This window comes from Eubalaena glacialis, chromosome 13 (genome assembly GCF_028564815.1).
Source record: "Eubalaena glacialis isolate mEubGla1 chromosome 13, mEubGla1.1.hap2.+ XY, whole genome shotgun sequence".
Lineage (NCBI taxonomy): Eukaryota > Metazoa > Chordata > Mammalia > Artiodactyla > Balaenidae > Eubalaena > Eubalaena glacialis.
Window position 1 is genome coordinate 55,139,336 of NC_083728.1, and position 22,093 is coordinate 55,161,428.

Consider the following 22,093-nt stretch of genomic DNA (forward strand, 5'->3'; position numbering starts at 1 on the left):
CTGGTGTCCTGATAAGAAAGTCATATGAAGAGACTGAGACACAAAGACACATACGGAGGAGAGGGACAGGTGTAGATGGACACAGAGACTGGAGTGATGGGTCTCTAAGCCGAGGACACCAAGGACTGCCCACAACCACCAGAAACTAGGAGAGGCCGGGAGCAGACTCTCCTTCAGAGTCTCCAAAGGACCAGCCCTGCTGATACCTTGATTTTGTTCTCTGGCCTCCAGAACTGTGAGAGAACCCGCTTCTGTTGTCTTAAGCCTCCCAGTTTGTGGTGTGTGTTACAGCAGCCCTAGGAGCTAACATGCGGCTCTACTGTTATCTTCCCCCCTCCCCGGCATGCAGCTCCACCCAGCCGTGTCTGAACTCTATGCTGTGGCGTCTGTCTGGAACTCTCTCCTCCCTCAGTTGGGCTCACTTGAGTCAGCTCAGATGTCACCTCTTTTCGGGTGACACTCTGCTGCGGGTAGATGTCCCTTCACAGCCCTCACCTCACTTCCATCCCCTCCAGATCACAGTAAGCAGTTCAAGAGTGTGGAGTGGGTCTTTTGATGCCACAGTGCACAGAGCAGACTTTCATTACACGTTGAATGAGTGAACGAACTAGTGATAAGAATTGTCTAAATTATTGTGTTGACTCCAGTATCATTTGATGTTATGGGACTAATCAGGTGGGGTGTACTCATTTTCTGTACCTTACAGAATTACAAAATCATTAAAATAAGGTCGTTTGTTTTTGGAATTGGGCAAAACAGCACAAGTATGTTTCCAAGGGTTTCCAAACCTTTAAGTATTCACCTTTTCATTACTTGTATTTTTGTACATTAAATATCGATATTCCCAGGCCTCCTTTTATATGCACCAGCCTCGTACCACTTTATTTATACCACGTTTAGCAATGGCGGTGTTGTCAGCAGCATTATTTGCATGTTTTAATTGCATTTTGCCCTTATTATTTTAGAAAAACAAGTGGAAAATGGAAAAATAAAATAAGCTGATATTAGAGATAAAATTAGAGGTCTCAAAAACTTAATTCAATTGAAGCAAGATAGAAATCGTTAGCTGTGCTACAAACAGCGAACCTTTAGCCTCAATCTAACAGTCATTGGATTTAACTCAGCGGTGTTCAACTGTGATAGAAAAGAGGAAACATTTAAAATATTTATCTTTTTGAAGACAAATCATCAAAATTTATGTTTGAGTTGAGACATAAGAGGGAATGTATAATTATGGTGATTTAGACTTTTTTTTAGCTTTCTGGGAATATAATCACATAAATTCACATTTAATGTTCAAATTTGGGGACTGCATTATATTTTAAAAATTCAAATGGAAAAATGATCAGACTTCTACTGAAATTTATTTCATTCAGGTAAAAATCCCAGTATCTATTTGTGTATAAATCTTAATGAGACTTTTAAGATACAAAAGTTGATGGGAAAAAGAAAGGAAATGGAAGTGTCTTGGTTTGGCTTGACTTAGGGCCTAAAACAAAAATGGGCAAGTGATTTTCTGAACTCACTGGACTGAAGGCATCAGAGTTCACATCCTGAGTCCCCTATCCCAGCTAGAACGGACGTTTACCCCCAGACCCATGCTGTGTGAGAACAGTGTTCCTGGAGAAGAGCATTCTCACCCCAGAGGCAATAGAAATGTTTCCAGGCTCCTTGCACTCTCAGGACATTTATATTTTCTAGAGATTAACTAGCAGTTGGGTTAGCATATGACACAGCAATCCCAAGATAAAGGAAATCTTATTGTCTCACAAAAACCTGTATGTGAACATCTATGGTGACTTGATTTATAATCGCCCAAACTGGGAGTCATCCAAATGTCCTGCAAGTGGAGGATGGATAAACGAATTGTGGTACGTCCACACAATGGAATACTACACAGCAATAAAAAGGAATGAATGCTGATATACACAACTGCATGGATGGATCACAAATGCATGAAAACAGCCAGACTCAAAAGACTTTTACTTTTTTTTTTTTTTTTTTTTTTTTTACTGTAGGATCCCCTGTATATGAGATTCTCTAGAGAAGGCAAAACTACAAGGACAGAAAACAGATCTGTGGTTGCCAGGGACTGAGGGTGGGGCTGCAGTGGGTTGACCACAAAGGGGCAGCATAAGGGGATTTTTCAGGGGTGGGGTGATGGAGGTGTTCCATCTATCAGTTGTGGTGGTGGTTACATGATTTTATGCATTTGTCAAAACTCATAGAATGGTGCACCAAAAAGAATAAATTTTACTTTCTGTAAATAAAAAGTGAATTGAAAAAATAGCAATTGGCTCCCAGACTAGAGTGACTTTAAGCGATAATAAGTGAAGTGCTCTTATCCTGGTGGAGTATGCAATATGATTTCTAGTTAGAGCTTTGGAATATACCGCCGTTTCTCTCAAATCTTTTTTTCCCCCATTCTAAAGAACTATTTCCAACACAATTGACTACTAGGTGGGTCATGAATTCTCTCTCACCTGGTGGGCAAGATGCTGAAGCACTGCCTCTGGGTTTTTTTCCTGTTTGTGCATTTCATCTCAGGGACAGGCTCTGTTTCCTTCAGGGTCATATTCTTTCAGGTTCAGAAAGAGTTTAACTCCACTTAAGGAAGAAAAATACCTTGGGAATACAGCCAAGGTGTGTTTGTTGGCAAGTGTCCTATTTCCTGAAGGGCAAGGTGTATGAGGCGGGGGGTTTTTTGGGAAGCTGAGGCAGGATGGAATTCTGTGTTGCTGAGAACCCAGCAGACATTTTAGAGGATGAGAGCTGCATCCTTTTCTCAGTCTAGCCAGTTCTCGCCCGTCCCGTCCCCACCAGCAGCTCATTACTCAGCACTTAGGTTGAGACTTGGCTGGCAAAGAGGGTCCCTGTGATTCATCTTCATCTCTGGTTAATTACTGTAATTGACGTAACAGTGTTTCTATAACTCTGTTAACCAGCAAATGTTCAAGTCATACCTCTCAACTCTCATTAATCTCATAGCCTGAGTTTTTTTTTTTTAAATGATGTGTTTTATTTCCTCATTATGGAAATTTCAGATCAGCAGTGAAAATAGGAATGTGTTGGCCCCTGCATCACTTTTGTTTTTCAAGGGCGTTGGAGAGTCTTTCAACATTGCAGTATTCTCTTCACTTTATTGTCCCTCTCTTTGAGATCAAAACAAGAAGTGATACTCTTGGGAGGACTGTAAATTAATTCAAACTTTTCAGAGAATAATTTGATAAGCTTTATCAAAATTAAAATTGCATATACTCCTCGACCCAGAAATATTACTTCTAGGAATTTATTCTACAGGGATATTCACACAAGAATTCAGAGATCTATGTTCAAGGCAATATAGTCATTCCATAGTTTATCATAGTAAAACATTGGGGGAGAATCAAAAAGACAATTTTTAGGGGTTCGATTAAACAAATTATGGTGTATCCATTCTATGGGAGAGAAGATGTTGGTACATAACAGCGGATTGCACAATATGATCTACTGTATGATTCCAGTTTTGGGGGAGAAAATCTGGAAGGATCCACACAAAACAGCTACATCACGAAAACTGAGAAGTGAGTAGGTTTTGTAGAGGAGGAGTAGGAGAGGGGAGAGAAGAGAAATTGCAGTTTTAATTTTATTTACACTGCTATACAGTCTGAATCTTTTTTTATGATGAGCAAGCCTCCTATATTAAAAATGAAATATGGAAAAAAGCAAGAGTAATGCAGTTCTTTTTAAAAATTTTTCAAAAATTTTATACAATTTTAAAAGTTACTTTTCATTTACAGTTACTGCAAAGTATTGGCTATATTCCCTGTGTTGTACAATACATCCTTTAGCCTATCTTATACCCAGTAGTTTGTATCTCCCACTCCCGCACCCCTGTATTACCCCTCCCTGTCTCCCTCTGGTAACCACTAGTTTGTTCTCTAGATCTGTGAGTCTGCTTCTTTTTTTATTCACCAGTTTGTTGTATTTTTTAGATTCCCCATATAAATATCATACAGTATTTGTCTTTCTCTGTCTGACTTATTTCACTTAGCAAAATGCCCTCCAAATCCATCCATGTTGCTGCAAATGGCAACATTTTGTTCTTTTTTACAGCTGAGTAGTATTCTATACAGAGTGATGGAGTTCTAAGACTTAAGAATCATTAAACTACACCCCTTCCGGAGACTGGAGGGAGGAGGGCAGGCACCTGTCTTCTCCCAGGGCCAGTGAGAAAGCGCCTCTCCCAGGAGATGGGCGACTTCCCCTCTGCTTCTTCCCACATTCACAGGGCATTTTCAGTAGTAACTCATTTCTACATCGGCTCTTTTGCTAATAGGTAATTTTTAAAATTGTATTTAAAAAAAATTGAAGTATATTTTACCTATAGCAAAATATGTGATGTTAAATGTTCAGCTCTATGAGTTTTGGCAACATACACCCCCATGTAGCCATCACGGCAATCAAGATACAGAACATTTTCACCTCCTTGGAAAGTTCTCTCATGCCCTCCATCCACCTTGGTCAACCCCTCTTCTGATTTTTATCACTGTAAGTTAATTCTGCCTGTTTTAGAACTTGATGTAAATGGAACCAGAGAGTATGTGCTTTTTGTGTTTGCCTTCTTTAACTAACATAACATTTTTGAGATTTGCTTACTTTGTTGTTTGCATCAGTAGCTTTATTCCTTTGGTTGTGAAACAGTATCCATTATATGAAGATGTTACAATTTTATTTGTCCTCCCACATGTTAGTGGACATTTGAATTATTTCCAGTTTTTACAAAGATGAATAAAGCTGCTATGAACATTCTTGTATATGTCTTTTAATGAACATATGTTTTCATTTTCCCTTGGTAAATAATTAGGGTGGGATTGCTGGTTGTACAGTAAGTGTGTGTTTAACTTTGTAAGACTGCCACGCCTTTTCCCAAAGGGATTGTTCCATTTGACATTCCCACTAGCAACGTATGAAGTTGAAAGTAGGTTTTGCCCCTGAAAACACCTACATTTAGGTACATCTGTAAATATTGTTTAATAGAGTAAAGGCTAAAGGAATCTTTCAGCAGCAGTAAACACGGTACTGAGTTCCCACCCATTTCATTCTCTGCCCCTCCCCAGATAACTGAGTCCTGGTCCCTGGTCCAGGAGGTGAGTCCAGAAGACTAGCCTCTCTCTGTCTCTTAGCTGGTGGTCCCTGTAGCTGCAGCAGATATTCACTGTTGTTCACCTGGGAAACCATCCTCTTTTCCTCCTCCATCCTTTCCCTGCATCACCTGCTGTGTGTTGCAGACTCACACAGCTGTGGGAACCCATGACCCTGGCTATGCATTCTGAGATCCTTTGCTACAAGCACAACCCAGCCCAGCATTTCTTGGGGCACGCACAGGGGATTTGGGGTGGACTGTATCTATTTTTAAAGATTGTCCTATTTGCGTAGCAAGTGAGGTTTTCCATTATGGTGGTAAACATATAATTACCCTTAAAAGCAATCTGATAAATGAGTGAGTCAATTAAGTAAAGATGGTTAAATAAATAATAGTATAGTGGATCATATTTAGAAAACCCCAGCTCTGGTCCAATTCCTCACTAGCTGTTAAAGACACTGAGCAATGTGGTTAATCATTATAATCAAAAGAGATTTGCTAAGCACCCATTGTCACTCAGGATATAATGAGCCCCAAAGTGGATATAGGTCTCTGCTTGTGACGGAACATCAGTGATGCTGCTACTAAATATATTCCTGTCAAAATCTTCGTAATATCTAACTGTCCATGGTGTGTGAAAAACCTGAGCATCCCATTAATTTCCAGATCAACGCTGCGTGCTTGCTGATTAAAGATCATAAATGCTATTCAGAGCTCTCTGTGGGCTGGTCCGGGTTCCTGCTGACAGTGGAGCAAAGCGTTAAGATTGCTACTGAATCCTCTTCCGTGTTTCCAGGACAAGGCTCCTTCTGGACCCTGAGCTTACACGGTGCCTAGTGAGGCCTGCATTATTTAACAATATTTTTGCCTACTATTTAGAAATATTTAGTTTGCAGATATCACCTTATTTTAAATGTTCCTGAGCTGTTTGTTTTTTGAGAGGAAGAGGGAAGTAATATTTAGTTAGCATCTCCTAAATTCAGAGTGTTACATTTTCTTTTGCTTTCTCTTTAAAAAAAAAAAAAAAGACAGCTCTTTTAAAAATAATTTCTCCTAGAAAAGTCCCCCATGAGGTCTCCCTGCTTCCATTCTTGCCCACCCCCGATCCATCTCCATAGCAGACAGATCTTTGAAAAATACCAAACCCAGGCATATCATTTCATGTCACACTCCCACTCCACACTGTCACCCAAAAGAAAAATTTTCCCTTTGCTTCTAGGATGAAGTAGAAAATCTTTATGGCCCACAAAGTCCACACAATCAGGTCTCTTTCTGCATCTCCAGTGTCGCTCAGGCTGTTTTCTCCCTGGATTGATACTGATAGGCTCCTGCATCCACCCCATCCCACCCCCAACACACACAGCAGCTCTCTTCAGATGCTGGAAAGGGCTGAGCATATTTCTGCCTCAAGGCCTTTGCACAGCTGTTCCCTCTGCTGCCAGATACCTGGCTAACTCTTCCTCACACTTAAGGCATCAGCATAAGTGTCTCTTCTCCAGGGAAATCTTCCCTCACCCAGCAAACGAGATCAAGTTCTTCACAAAAAACACATTTACAGGAACCAGTACTCTTGCACCACAGCAAAGCACCGCAGTTGTAAATAAGCAATTGTTTCTGTAATTATTTATTTGGAGTCTATCTGGAGACCCTTCTAGGCAAAAAGGTTTTTGAGGGTAGGGACCACGTCTGTTCATCAATGCACGCAGCCCGGCCCCCAGTGAGTCTGGCCTCCCGGCGTTCATGACCTTGCACAGAGGCTCCCACAGCGAGCAAGGCTGACACATGCAACCAAAAGGATGCTGCACGACAGCTAGATGGTGAGAGACAGACCTCTCAGATCGCAGCTCTCCAGTCACGAGGATTCTCAAGCAGTTGACAAAGACCCACACGGTGGGCGGGGAGGAGCTGAGGCCTCCTGCCAACAGCCACCCCCACGTGATCCGTCTTGGAAGCAGAAGGTCCAGCCTCAGTCAGGCCTTCAGATGATGCAGCCCTGGCGACACCTCGAGAGACCCTGAACCAGAACCATCCAGCCAAGTTGTTCCAGAATTCCTGACCCACAGATACTGTATGTCCAAGTTTTGGGAGTAATTTTTCTGCAGCAAATATAATATAGGTAACTAACATACCAAATATTATATACCAAATATTACATTAGGTAACTAATATACCATAGATCTTGTTCTAAAGTATAGCACTCAATAAATAGTTGTTGAATGACTAAATGAAAAGATACTACTATCTTTCTTTTACATTTGAGGAATGTACAACCCAGAGAGGTTGATTAACTTGCCTCAAGTCTCAGTAACTAAATCGTAGAGAGGGATTGGACCCAGAGCCGCCTGTTTGCATGGACCTTCTCAGTGCCATTTCTGTTGTACTGTTTTATCTCCCTTGAAGAGAGAAATCGTCACATCTAGCTAGCCAAAAGAGTTTCTATTCAGAACCTCTTACTGATCACACTAGACAGGGTTACACACTGGCTAGTGAGTGCAAAGGTCTTCAAAATGGGCATGCCCACCCCAGGGGATGTGTAAGATGATCCACTGGGGTGTGGGGAGAAAATATTACAACTTCCTTGTTTTAGCTTGATTTTTTAAATTATGTATTTATTTCCAGTTGTGGTAAAAAAAGGCATAGTATAAAATTAATCATCTTAACCCTTATAAAGTGTGCAGTTCAGCTGTGTTAAGTATATTTACATTGCTGGGCAACTAATCTCAGAACTTTTCATCTTCCAAAACTGAAATGCTCTACTTATTAAACAATAATTCCTCATTCCCCAGTTCCCTCAGCTGCTGGCAACCACCATTCTACTTTCCATCTTTACGAACTTGACTATTCTAGGTACCTCAAGCAAGGGGAATCATACAGTATTTGTCTTTTCCGTGACTGCCTTATTTCACTTAGCATAATGTCCTCAAGTTTCATCCACAGTGTTGCATGCAATAGGCTGAATGATATTCCATCGTATGCATGGGCCACATTTTGTCTATTCATTCTTTTGTTGATGGACACTCGTGTTGCTTCTACCTTTTGGCTCTTGTGACTAATGCTGCCATGAACATCAGAGTGTATTGTAATTTTTAAGATATTTAGTTTTATTTTATCTTTAAAATTGTCTTCCTCGAGTATGTTTTATAATGTACACAGTCCATTATTACAGTAGTATATACACTGTGTGAATAAATAACTATGAATCTACTTGGTAAGTCTGCTCAAAAATTTTTATGGATGGGGATGTGTGATTAGAAAGTGTGGAGACTCGTAATTAGCAGATGTTGTTGGGTATCCCATTCATGACCTCTTGCTTTTAGCCTTTCGATTTTGATTCAACTTTCCTCTGCCAGATTTCCATCTCTGTATCTCAGGAGCCCAATCTGCCCGTGACCGTGGCAGCCCAGAAGAAGAGGAAATTGCTCTCCCCTCATCCTGATAGCAGCCCTCAATCAACTACTGATGGGAGTTGGTGTATTAGTACCCCAACTCTTTCCCCCTCATGGTCTAACCCACAGTCCAGGGTTTCCCAGCAGACCTGAGCTCCATGGCACTAACTTACTTAAAACATGCCCTGTCTGGACTCCTTCCCTTGCCCTTGCTTCCTGGGACCACCTCTCAAGTAAACTATCCAAGCCTCAGGGTTGTTTTCTGGAGGAATCCAAACTAAGACAGTAAACAAATGCAAAACTCTTTGAAATCACTCAGCCACAGTGGTTAATGTAGAGAGCGTTATGCGTGGAAAAGGCGCATAACTTTGACTTTATGTCTGTCATTCTCAAAAGCAAGTTAAGTAAATTCAAACTATTTGACAATTTCATTTCCTTAGAAAACTAATTCAGCTTTTGTTTCTTAATCAGTGATATTACTGGAAAGGAGGAGAGTTTCATAAGATTTTAGGGTTCCAGCAGACAAGAGTCCAACTTTCTCAGCTTACAAATGAGGATGCTATGCCCCCAACATGTAGAGCATCTTGTCAGATGCCCCACAGCTAGAAAGTGGTACAGCCGTGATTGGACCCGCATTGCAACTCTCTGGACGCGTGTTTCTAAAATAAGCCATTTTCCTATGTCTTGACGCACAGCAGATTACATGAGGGGATTTCAGCAGACTTTTCCTTAAAGAGTCAAAAAGTGAAAATTTCAGGCTTTGCAGGTCTGATGGTCTCTGTTACAACTACCCCACTTGGTCATTGTACCGTGAAAGCAGCCCTAGACAATTAGTCAACAAATGGACATGGCTGAGTTCCGATAAAAGTTTATTTACCCAAAGAGGTGGCCGGCCTATGGATCATAATTTGCCAACTCCTAGATTAGATGATAGAGGAGACACAGGTCCTTTTTGTTTTGATATTTAAGGGAAAGATTTTAATTCTTCAAGCTCTCCTTTAACTCTTCAGCTCTTTAGTATACGCGGTATAATTTATTCTTAAGTATCATGTAAGTGTGTTTCCTTAGACCCAGAGAATAGCTAAAATGTATCATTGCCATGTGTCTCCCGCCCCTTATTCCTGCTGTGTTAATCCTGCAAATTAGCCCTGCCAGGCACTACTTATAGCATACAGAGCACACACACAGACAAGTCTGCCCCTCCCCAGAATTTCGAAATAAGAGTGTATTTTTTCACAGTGTCAACATTAATTACTCATAATTTAGTGTTCGAAATTATTTTCTATATTAATTTCAACACAATGGAATGGGCCTAATTTGGAATGATAAGATTCATTTGCATTTAAATTGATATTTTAAGCATTCCCTGTGAGGAACAAAGAGCATCTGTGATTATAATTACAAGCTTTGTTTCCAGGGCAGGTTTGTTTTCCTTTGGGAGGATTTGTATATATGGTGCATTGAGTTTAATACTAATCATGAGAACACATGACACAACATGTTTCTTAGGAGAGTCCTGTGAGTAGAGGTCCCATATGTCGGGAATTCCCTTCTCCTGGAGGAATAGTGGATAAGCAAAGCTTACCGGCTAAGAACATGTCCATGTACAGCTTTTTTATTTTTCAATTTTCTAAATCTTTTAGATACTTAACAGAGTATAAAAAACCTAGGTTAATTTTTTTTAGCTTGAAAACACATGCTTGAAGAAGTCGAATGGCTATTATCAATTGCCTAAAACAAATGAATGAGTTAAACATCAAGACAACCACGGCTGTTGCTTTTTCTAGTTCCTCTCTTGAGGAACACAAGTCAGCCTGGGTAGAGGGGGGTCTCCTGTTCCTTGGGTCGTGGCTATGAAGAAATAGAGCAGTTCTCCCCAGAAGCCGGCAAGTACTAACAAGTGCTCATTTCCTGTGCAGACCATCCTCCTGATGCACTGACCAGAGGCTTCCTTTCATAGTGTTTATGGAGGTGCACATAAATAATTTCTTCTATGAGCAGAACAAAAAGAGCATAACAAAGCCAGGGAGAGGGGTTTTGTGAGGACAAAGCATGACCAGAAGAAATTAGGGGGTGCAGGCTAAAGAAAGGGAAACGGAAAGCATTTCTTCATCAGCCTGTCATCCAATGCATATTGGTCAAGGCCATTGTGCTTTGTTGAGGGTGAAGAAGTGAATGAGGTAGAGAAGACCCCTGTCAGCTCCTGGAGCTGACATTCCAACGGGAGGCACAAAACCCAAAAACCAAATGCTTAACTACAAACTGTTTTAAGAGCTAGGAAGGGACTAAGCCAGAGGTTGAAATAGACTCAGCGTATGAGCCTTCTAAGTCTTGAATTAGGACAAATCCTGCAATTGTAGAGCTTGATAAATACTGAGGGAGCAGGAGGTAGGTTGAAAGGGTGGCCGGAGCCAGGACACATGGACCTTCGCAGGGAGGGAGGGGTATGACTCTGGGTGCAGAAGGAGCCCCTGGATGGGTTTAATTGGGGGTGTGACCTGGCCTCTTGTCCTTTTTTTCCTCTGTAATAACTCTCTGGTTATTTTTTATTTTTCGGCTGCTATGTGGGATCATAGTTCCCTGACCAGGGATCGAACCCACGCCCCTGCATTGGAAGCAGGGCGTCTTAACCACTGGACCACCAGGGAAGTCCCCCTCTCTGGTTATTTTGGGGAGATGGCATTGCAGAGGGCAAAAGTGGCAGCAGGAAGCTGGGGCCTTCATGGGGTCCAGGGGGGAGTTGATGCCGGCTTGGTCCTGGATGCCAGTGGCAGAAACAGAGAAGCAGATTTGTTGCAGAGCGGGGCTAGGACTAGCAGATCTGGTGGCTGAGAGGAGAGGGGTAAAGAGAGGAGTCCAGGACCACTCTTGCGTTCTGGGCTTTGTCACTGGGTCCACGGTGGTGCCATTGGCTGAGCTGCGGGAGCCTGGAGGGGGACTAAGTTGAAGAAAGTTGCTTGACAGATGGTGAACTTCACATTTCACCCCTCGATGGCTGTGTGAGCTAGAGCAGATCACTAACCTCTCTGATCTTCAGTTTCCTCTCTGTGGGAGGCGGAGGAGAAAGCGCCTACTTCGCTGGTTTAACATGCAGATTAAATGCAATAATACATGCAAAACACAAAACCAGGCACATAGCACCTTCTAAAAAATTGTCGGGTAGAGAACCTCCACGTTTCCAAAGAAGCTGCTCAAGACCAAAGGGATCAAAGTATCAGGACCAAGGCAGGGAGAAAAGAGGGATCTTACACTCCATTACAAACAGTCAACTCTCCATGGGGGGGGGGGGGGAGATGGATTTGTGAGCTAAGACCAAACAAGAAACAGTGAAAACTCCCAAACCAAACCATCATGTGGGATAGAATCATTGCAATTGCTAGCAAGTGACTAGTTTTTGAAGAGTGAATGAACTTAGGCTATGGTCTTATTCACAGAGAACATATTTCTTGTTTGTAAGGTGCCTGGTAAGAATCCCAGCAAGGTACTGACTGTATCAAATGACTCAGTGCCTGCCTGGTCACCACACTGGCACCCACACAGGGACCGGCTCTTTCCTGCCGAGGCTTCTGGAACATTCTCTACAAGTCCAAGAGAGGACATGTGTGTGCGCCTTTGTGGGGGATGGTGGAGAAGAGGCCCAGGATCAGTACCAGATGGGCATCCATGCCTTTAGCACTCTGAGGAGTTCAATGTATATTTTTTGATAGATCAACGAAGACCCCAGTAATATGGCCAGTCATCATATTCCTTTGATTCTGAAGTGGGAAGATGATCACCCCATTTTACAGATGGGGAAACTGAGGACCATGAAGATAAAACACGGCATTTTTGCTCACAGTGACTCAATGGGACTCTTCAAGCTGGTGCTCCCGGAATAGCTGAGATTTACACTAAACCTCTTATTTAAAAAATTGGCAACGTTTGAGCTATAAAACGTAAGCCTCCTATTTCCATAGCTTAATGAAAACATCTCCCACACACTGTAATACATCTTATTCTTCTGCATAGCACAGCACTCAGTGTGGAGGGGCTGTGTGTGCATGACATTCAAAGTACAGACCTCCCCACCCTCCTGCAGACAATGGTGAGCAGCGTTGCTCAGACCCAAGCCCCTGCTTCCTGCACTTGGCTTCAGGTTTTAATTATCGGTTGGTAATTAAGGGTTCTTTCTTTGTGAAAAATAATTTCCCGTAGGTTGGGAGCCAGCAGGGTTACCGTGGTTGAGAAGCCAATCTTATTTCTATGTCAGAGATTCCCTCTGCCTTGGCCACACAGGATGGAAAATTCTGTTTTGCCTGAAGCTCCAGATTGCTCAAATGTAAGGAGGTCAGGATTCCCAGTGCAGACTCTGAGATGAAGACTTGTGGGCAAGTGATTTATTAAAGCTGTGCTCCCAGAGGAAACCAGTGAAGGAGCCAGGGAGGCAGCCCGGAACAGGGAGGAAGCCAAGCCAGGGTGTGATTTCAGGTGGGTCCGGCAGGGGGCCCTGGAGGGCTGATTACAGCCCAGAGGTTTCCCAGCCTGAGACAAGGCTTTCAGGCTCCCACAGCCAGCCGAGGGTTAACGGGTGCCAAGACAGGGTGGACATTCCCAGTCTCATCAGGTCTCCACGCGTGTGGGGCAGAGCAGTTTCCAGGAGCCCTAGGGCAACCCTCCAAAAGAGCAACAGGTGCTGGGAGCTGGAGGCAAAACCAGACCAATGCCAGGGGGGACACGGAAATCAGGTTCAAGGGGTTGGAGAGGCAGACGCTGCTCCCAAGGGCTCTCTTTGGTGGCTGAATGCGGGGTAGTAGTGGCAGAGGGTGGGTTGAGAGGACTTGGCAGGGGAAGGTTGTGCTGAGAGGGGCCGAGGGGCTTGAAGCCCCTGCAGAGGGACACGCAGGTACTTCCCCACTGGGGCCAGGTTTGGCCTGATGTGTGCCTTCGCCCTGTGGTGTGAACTGTGAGGTGAGTGGGTGCAGCCATGCCTCAGGATCAGGAGATGCTGGAGACCCAAGTCCAGGACTAGCTCTGCTCTAACCTGCTGTGTGGTCTCCGGCCATTCACATTTGTCCTGGGCCTCAGTTTCCACCTGTGTATTGAGTGAGGGACTGGACACAAACACCTCTCAAATCCTAATAGTTTCATTAGCATCTATCCCCCCATCTATCCATCCACTGTCCATCCATCCATCCATCCATCTCCTATCCATCCATCCATCCATCCATCCATCTATCCCCCATCCATCCATCCCCACTTCCATCCATCGATCTATCCCCCATCCATCCATCCATCTTCCCATCCATCCATCCATCTTCCCATCCATCCATCTATCCATGCACCCATCCATCCATCCCCCATCCATCGATCCATCCATCCCCCATCTATCCAACTATTTATCCCCCCATCCATCCATCCCCCTTGCTATCCATCCCCCATCCATCCATCCCTCATCCATCCATCCATCCCTCATCCATCCATCCATCTATCCCCCCATCCATCCATACCCCCTTCCATCCATCCATACCCCCTTCCATCCATCCATCCCCCCATCCATCCCCCCATGCATGCATGCATGCATGCATCCATCCATCCAAAACTCAGTCATTCATTTATAGAAGAATTTCTATTAATGATCTCCTTGGGGAATGAAGCCTTTGGTTGAGTTTCTCATGAACAAAAGAATTGGAAGACATTACCTTAGTCTTTAAGACACTTACATTTAGTTGAAGAGACTCTGTCACTGACCTTTAGGGAATTTGGGGATAAGAAAATGATTTTAATGGGTTACTTTTAGTCTAGGCTTCTTGGTAGAAACAAAGCTACAGATGAAAAACCAATTATAATCCAATGACCCTTTGTTCAGTATCATATAGATCAAGCTTCTAGATGAGTTCCTATGCTGTATCGACCCAAGAAAACATTCTTTAAATGCACTTAAGTATCTTCCCACCTCTAACATTTAGGGCCAACTTGCTTGTTCTTGTTGCTGTTTTCCCATAGTGGGTGGTGTTTTTCCTTCCAGGACAGGGCTGGGCATGTCATGATGTAATGATATCATGTCATACTTACTTGTGTGCCTCCCCCACTGAACTCTGAGCTTCCCAAGGGCAGGGACCGGATTTTTCACACTTTATAGTCCAGGCACCTAGCACAACATCTTGAACACAGTAGAAACTCAATACAGTTCTCTTAACTTTTGACTAGGTTCAATGGAAGAAAACTAGTCAACTGAGCGATGTGGAAAAATCTATTAACCAGATGTTTTTCCCCTTTGCTTTCGTCTGCAGTTGTAAGTCTAGGTCCAAATAAGTAGCTTCTTTTCAGTTAATCAAGATTCTATTTTCTTCTGTTTCTATGTCAAAGTACGTTCCTGTAAAAATGGACAGATTCCTCTAGTACATGGCTTGAGTCAGATCATAGTCATTTGACTGATGGTCTGTCCAAATGATTGAAAAAAAATTCTGATCCCCAATATTCAGTCTAGCCTCCTGGTGATCAAGTACTCACTGTGATCTGGCCAGCATTAATGAGTACATCAAAAAATGCCAGCTCCTTTCAACAAGACACAAAGGTTGTTTAAACCTCAATTTCATATGCAATATTAATGTACTTATTTAAATATTAATCAGCCTAAAAGCCTGAAGTGATGCATGCCATCAATACTTCATAGCATCTGAGTCACTCAGGGCTGAGGCCTGGCCCATGTCCAGCAGCCACCCTTTCATCATGGCGGCCGTCTGCCACGTGGAGCTCAAAGGCCCCTCTTCAAAGCCAGTCACCAGTCAGGAACCCATCAAAAGAATGGAAAAGTGTGGGTCCTTAGGGGTGGACTTTTTTCTTTTCCAAGAACTTCTGTTGGTGAAATAACAGCCCTGGAGCATAAATGATGTTCCAAATTTTGAACTGAACCAAAGAGGATAATTCATCTTTTCCCATCTGGGAACTTAACTGTATTTCCCCCAACCTGAGGAGTTCTAGACATTACAGAAAAGAAAGAGCTCTTGGTTATGTGTAGGTGGTTTATCCACAATGAGAATCACATTCTCTCCAGGCCTTCAGCCATGGGGACCTCAGTTAGTTCCGGGGTCTTCTATCCCCTCACTGGCAACACGCATTATGGGGAATGGGGTGGTGGCATCCACCTGGAGACGCTTGACAGCTGGGAGTCAGAGGAAGCTCTGTATGCCAGCATTTCCCATCACTACTGATAGAGGCCCATCATGTGATTTAGCTCCTGATTTCATTTGCAAAGTATGAATGATTAATTAATATGCAATGCAATTTAACAAGTATTTATTAAATGCCTGCTCGGCACTGTGTTAAACGTTAAGAAGGACACAAAATTTAAAAGTTACTCACTGTTGAAGATGGGCGAGTGCAGCACACAGGAACTGATGGAAGAGCAGCTTTCTAAGTCTTGGCAAAAAAACAAGCTGACAATAGGGATCTATCTTTACATTTTTAAGAAAGGGGCAGAGGGGGTGTCAGCTGAGGTCCATCACTTTTTTTGCCCCCCTTCACCACGATAGATTTTCTGTGGTAAGTGGAACTCTTAGTGAAAAAGAGGGGAGCCCTGCACTAGGCGATCCCAAAAACATGTACTGTAATTCTTTGTATATAGAAAAAAAATTACCGTAAATTTTAACTTTACTCTTAAAAAAAAAAAAAAGTTACTCACTTCCCTACACAGAGCTTGTGATCTAGTTGTGATAGAGTCACACATTTTAGGGGAATAGCATTGTGGAATGAATAAATGAATGACTGAATGAACGAGTGAGGAAAGTGCCAAAATGAATGATGAAGTTAATCATCAGAATCTGGGAATGTTGTCAAAGAAATACATGTGATGACCTCTATTCCTAGAGGTTTTGTTTCAGCAGGTCTGGGGTGCGGCCAGAGAAATCTATATTCTGCTTAGGCTGGGATGGGCCTCAATTACCGTGAGAGGACCCGGAAGAGGGTCCAGTGTGGGTGACTGTAACAGTTGCCGCATCAAAACCATCATGATGTGTCAGCGCCGTGTAACAGCAAGCGTGTGTGTCACTCACGAGTCTGCAGTTCGGCCGGGAGTGAGGTGACCTAGGCTGGGCGCAGGTGGGCAGCTCTGCGGATCTTGGCGGTGCCTGCTTGCTGCTGGGGGTTGCCTGGGGTTCAGCTGATTTTGGGGGGGGGGCTCGGCTAGGCTGCTCAGCTTCTTCCTGCCGTTCTGTAGGTGGCCGCGGGTGGCCGCGCTCTAGGCTTTGGCAGCTGGGGGAGCACTTCCCCACAAGCCTGTCATCATCCCCCCGGGTCCCTGCAGGCCAGCCCAGGCTTGCTCTTCTAATGGTGATGGTAGAAGCCTAGGAAGGAGCGCAGGACCCCACAAGGCCGCTTGCGGCCTCTGACCTGGCCCACTGACACTTCTGTATTATTCTATTGCTTTAGAAAAGTCACAAGGCCCAGCCCAAAGTCAAGGGCTGGGAAATACACTTCACCCTTTAGGGGGAGGTTCCGTGGAGCCCCATAGCAGAAGCTGAGAGAAGGCTGGGGAGCGGAGTCCAGGCAACCTTCCACATTTGCTGCGTTCAAGAATTTGTGGAAAAACTGCAGGAAGAGCATGTGAACCTGCACAGATTCTCAGCGCAGGATCTTGGAGCTGCTCAGAGGGTGACCCACAGTTTCCAAGCTAATAGGTGGAGGCCCGAGTGTGAGAAGGGCCAGGACTCTGCGTCAGGGCAGAAGCCTGGGCTCCGCACTGTGACCACTTAAGGCGTCAGGAGAGGTCGTTTCTCCGGCCTGGAGAAAACCTCATTTGGAAAAGTTACTGTTGTACAATTCCTCACCCACCTAGGGGATGAATATCCGTGAATATCGTTTTAGTTCAAAGGTCTGTGACAGAGAAAAACAGATCAGAAATTCTCTCTCTGGGCCTCCTCCTTCCTTCTGTCCTGGCTGCAGGCAGTTGGTTCTCTCTCCCTGTTCCTTTGTTTGCTTGGCTGCTCTTTTTCAGATCAATCTTTTATTTTTCAAATAGATCTTTGAGATTGACTTTGGTAACCTCCACCTTTGCCCTCTGCTTTTCCTAGTCTCACAGTCTTACGCTTAGTCTGGAGGTGCCGTTTTTTCTCTTGTGATAACGCTGAGCTCGCTGGGCGTGCCCCGAGCAATTGCACCGCTTTCTGGAGGCGTGTCCCTGCTTCTCCATCGGGACAGGCTGCCTTCGTGTCATCTCAACTCTTTTGAGAAGGAAATGGACTTTTATTGAGCATCTATTATCTGCCAGGTGCTGTACACACGGTATCTCAGCGATACCCCACAACACACCTGATACTCTTTTGGCCCATTTCACAAACGAGGAGATTAAAGTTCAAAGAGGTTTAATAGGTGAGTCTAAGGTTGCACATCTTAGACTCAGGCAGCCGGGAGTCACACTCAGGTTTCAATGAGTTTCAGGTTTCACTGCTTTCCAAGGGTCAGCACGGCCACCCTGCCTGACCCTACTCTGCGTGTATGGCGGGCAGGCCAGGAGAGCCGGCTCGTGCTTGCTGGGGTCTCCACCTAAGTAAGCTCCTTGCCTCTGAGAAAACCCTCACCCCAGTGGGAAGGCTCTCTCTGGATTTTACAGAACCACTAGCCACCTCTTCACCTCCTTAGCTCCAGCAGCAAAGCATCTCAAAGGCTCCTGCTTTTGGAGCAAAGCAGGAGATGCTCGGCTTCAGCCGCCCCCATGCTCTGAAAGCTGCCGCTTCACCCACACTTGCATGTTCTTGAATAGAAGTCTCCCTCTATTCTGCAGGCCTGAAAGGACCCCAGGCTTGGACCTGTACCGTGAACATGGGCCCGTGATCATTGCTGCACGGGGGCCACACAGCACAAAGACGGCCACCTCCCTGCCTGCCCACCCCTCACCTGCAAGCCACGCCCCACACCTGTGTCCTTACTGACCTCAGGCTCCTCTGGAGAACACCTGTGTCTGGTTTCTCTTCCTCTGGGGCTCGGCCATAGCAGGCCCAATGCACAGCCATTTGACTGAGCTGGAGCAAATATCCAGAGAGGATGGGGTAAAGGAATCCCAGTTTCAAGTTGGTCTAAAACAGGGTCTTGGCCAAGACTCATTTCATGTTATTACTATTGAGATGAAGAGAGGTGAATGTATTTATTTGGAATAGTGAGCATTTACCAGTGAGACTGGGTTCCTCAGATCAAATTCAATCATAGAACGATAGAGTAACAATAAAAGTGGTCATTATTATCCTTTGCTCCTAACACTCAACAGATACAGGGTAGAATTGTTGAATTAAATGAACACTAGTGACTTACATTTATATATTGATTTACAGATTTCAGAAGATTAAAATTCTCAGTTTAAATAGAAAGAACACTGGACGACCAGCCTACCTTGAGTCTTTTCTTTTAATATACAGAATAAACAAGCTTTGAAAATTATTCTGTTTTGGGAAACATTTTGCCTGGTTTGATTATGAAGAAGTGTTTGTCATATTTGTCTAAGAACCTCTGATACGGTTTTTACTTCTCACTGAGCACATTTCTGTTTATTGTAATCTTTAATATATTTCTAAGGCATCCTCCCTCTGGCAGACGTTGCCTGGACCCAGCCTTATGCCTCTTTCTGTCATCTCTGTGTGCTTGGTGGGCTCCAGCTGCCTGTACCCACTTCTGTTTGCCGAGGGCGTTTCCCAAGACAGTGGGAAGGTAGGAGCAGCTGGGATGTTAACATCCCCCGTGACCAACCCTCAATCAATGACTGATGCGAGTTGCTATATAAATACCCCAGCTTCCCGGGTATCCCATCCAGTGGGATAACTCTGGTGCACATCTTCTGCGTCATCTCACAGATGCCCCAGTGCGATTCCAGCCACTCACCATAGTGACTTGTTTGAAATGCACCCCTTACTGGCTGCCTTCCCTTCCCCATCTCGCTCTCCCTTCCTCCCAAATAAACTAGTTGCCCTCAAACCCTTGTCCCGGGTCTGCTTCTGCGGGAACCCAGACCTCCCCAAAGTGCATTCCACTGGAAGGGCACGGGGCTCGCTCTCACATCCAAGCCATTAAGTCCCCTAACAAGGTGTGAAGCTGCCTGTTAATCCTTTGCTCAAACAACTTTCGAGTTGATCACCATCCACTGATTTCATTGCCCTCCTGGGCAGGTCTACTCCACTTGCCATGCTCATTCTGTTAATTATAGTGTAAAAATTTTAATGAAAAATAAAGAAGATAAATCTGGTTACTAGCTTCAAAGTTGTCGCTCTCAGCCCTTCACAGAGTGAGGGAGAGCTGCGACTGGCGAAAACTAGCTGGTTCAGGTTCTCTGCTGAGGAATTAAGGATGAGCTATTTGGGCGTTCAGTTTTCTCACCTATACCAAAGACGCAGGACATTTTCAACGCCATGTGTAATTAGATACAATTGGTTTGTAAAGTTCCAAGGGTTTTGATAATTGCTGAAGACTCAGACCTTCCTTTGGAGGGAAGTTGTCAAATTGTGCAGTTTTGTCCAGAGCTCACATTTTCTGGTCAATTCTTAGGTGTCATCTAGTTTAAGTCATCTCCTCAACATCCCCGCCAAAAGGCCATCAACTCTCCTCATAAACATTTTCAGATAAGGAGAACCCATTACTTCCTGGGAGAGCTAATTCTTTTTATTTATTCCTTAATCATTAGATAGTTCTTCCTTTAACTGAACTAAAATCCTCCGCCTGCAATGGTCACACGTTGGTGGGAATTTTCATGGGAGAAATTACTGAACAAGTTGAATGCCTCATCTGTCACGGAGAACTGGAAATATTTGAAAACATATTTAATGTGCTTCTTAAGTTGTGTTTTTTCCAGTTCTTTCCACTCTCCTAAGTACGTTGTGGTTTGGAGACCTCTACCGCCCTTGTCACTGTCTGTCACACTCCCTCTAAGAGTGAGACTCCCATTGGAAGCAACCTAGTTGTCCAAGAATTGGGGATTGGAAAGTTTAAGTAAATTACCACATGAGGCAATACTATAGAGCCCTTATAATCATGTTTTGAAGATTATTTAATAATATAAAAATGTTCATGACGTATCACATGGAAGGGGGGTACTGTATATGCAATAAGAGCCCAATTTTATTAAAAATATATACATAGAAATGAAGTCCAAAATATGTTGAAGTATTAAGAATGGTGAAATAGCTAGTTTTGAATCTGTTTTATGTTTTTCTACATTTTCTATAGAGGACATGTATTTATTTATTTATTTTTTTTACTTTGGTCAGCAGTGACATATTGTATTTTGTTTTTATTGGAGTATAATTGCTTTACAATGTTGTGTTAGTTTCTGCTGTACAGCAAAGTGAATCAGCTATATGTATACACATATCCCCTCCCTCTTGGGTATTTTTTAATTAGAAAAAAGTTTTTTGGAAAGAAACAAAGGGGAAAAAAAGGAAAGCAGAAAACCACACTCAAAGAACCCATAGGGTTTTCAGGTGTGTTCTGATATTGTAGAATTGGGTGGAGCTGGCACCTCTCAATGGGTATCTTTCCCTTTCCATTTCAGATTAGAGTTTCTGGCAGATGAATCACACTGTCGACTGGCATCGTACCTGCAGTTCATCAGAGCCCCAGAGGATTTTTCTCCCACTTGAATTACTATCTCTTTTTAATCCGGTGACTGGTGTCAGGGGCAGCTGTCACAGAAACACCTGGGCTGGCCAGGGATGCCCAGGTCAGTCTCCATGTAAGTGGCCTTCGAAGGAGGGAGGCCGTGCGCTGCCCACCTTCCAGCCTGACTGGCAGCCACCCCACCTTGAAGTCTTAGAAGCTGTAAGAGGAGCAACGCTGGTTTGCAAAAGTGAGCAGACCCTTATTCGGCTTCCCCAAGAGGCGCTGGTCTGGGGGATGGTGGCCCTGTGAAGCCGCAGCCCAGCTGGGAAGGAGACCGGAAATGCCTCGTGTGCAGGGCAGCCCTGAGGCCGAACCTGTCCCCCTCCAGGCTGTTGTTCCTGCTATTTCTCCATGAGGAAGGGCCTCTGGGTATCAGAACCTTGGAGAAAATGAGGCACATGCATCTCTCAACCTCCCCATTGGAGAATTCTCCAAGGTCCTGCTGTTACTGGGGAGGCTGGGAAAGGCAGGGCTTTGGAGGGGACAGACGAGGCCCTGTGTGGGGCAGTGCCTCTAAGGAAGCAAAGGAACAGCCAGCTCCGTGTGCCAGCAGTGGGGCAGGGGGTCAGAGGGGAGGAGAGAATGCTGTCCTTAGACTCCTCAGATGGTCGTTGAGGCAGAATCTGCAACTCCTAGGTGGCTCTTCACTGCCTTATCAGCCAGAGTGGATTCTCATCTCGGGCAGTAGAGCTTCGGATTGATTTCTGTCATTTCTCTCTGGAGGCATGTTGGTTGGACCACGCCCAGTGTACACTCTCCCAGGTTTATAAGACCCATGCAGGAAATAGAAACCCAGCACACTGGTGCTTTGTTTCCTGATTCCCAGTCCACTACACACATGGAAAATCTCCCTTCTCTTCTTGCAATGTGGACACTCACACCTTCCAGGAAGAATGACCCAGAATTTTGATCCCCAAACACTTCTGCTTGTTAACCAACTTTCCTTTATTTAAACTCATGTTCTCCT

At 44.2% G+C, this 22,093-nt stretch overlaps 1 protein-coding gene across 2 annotated transcripts in view; it reads right to left on the minus strand.

The window, feature by feature from the left end:
• Positions 1 to 22,093, minus strand: part of PCSK2 (proprotein convertase subtilisin/kexin type 2) — a 211,065-nt gene that overhangs the window by 64,202 nt on the left and 124,770 nt on the right. The window lies entirely within an intron of this gene.